The following is a 411-nucleotide window of genomic DNA, read 5'->3' on the forward strand; positions in this document are numbered from 1 at the left end:
TCTTCTTCTTCTTCTTCTTCTTCTTCTTCTTCTTCTTCTTCTTCTTCTTCTTCTTCTTCTTCTTCTTCTTCTTCTTCTTCTTCTTCTTCTTCTTCTTCATATGAAACACCTTCAGCTTAGCTAAACCTTAAAAAATAGACAATTTATACTGTATCATTGGTCCCTTTTATTGCTTACCCTCAGCAGGACCACACGCAACAAGGGCTTTGATATCAAAGAAGCTGGTCTCTTCTTTACCCCAAAGGTATTATATTTACATGCCTTCAAATTTTTGCATAATGTTAACATCATAAGAACACAAGAAGAGCCCTGCTGGCTCAGACCAGTGGTCCATCTAGTCCAACAGCTTGTCTCACACAGTGGCCAACCTGTTCCTCTGAACAGCCAACAACAGGGTATAAAGGCTGAAGC

Source organism: Gekko japonicus, unplaced genomic scaffold (genome assembly GCF_001447785.1).
Source record: "Gekko japonicus isolate JY-2015 unplaced genomic scaffold, Gekko_japonicus_V1.1 scaffold866, whole genome shotgun sequence".
Lineage (NCBI taxonomy): Eukaryota > Metazoa > Chordata > Lepidosauria > Squamata > Gekkonidae > Gekko > Gekko japonicus.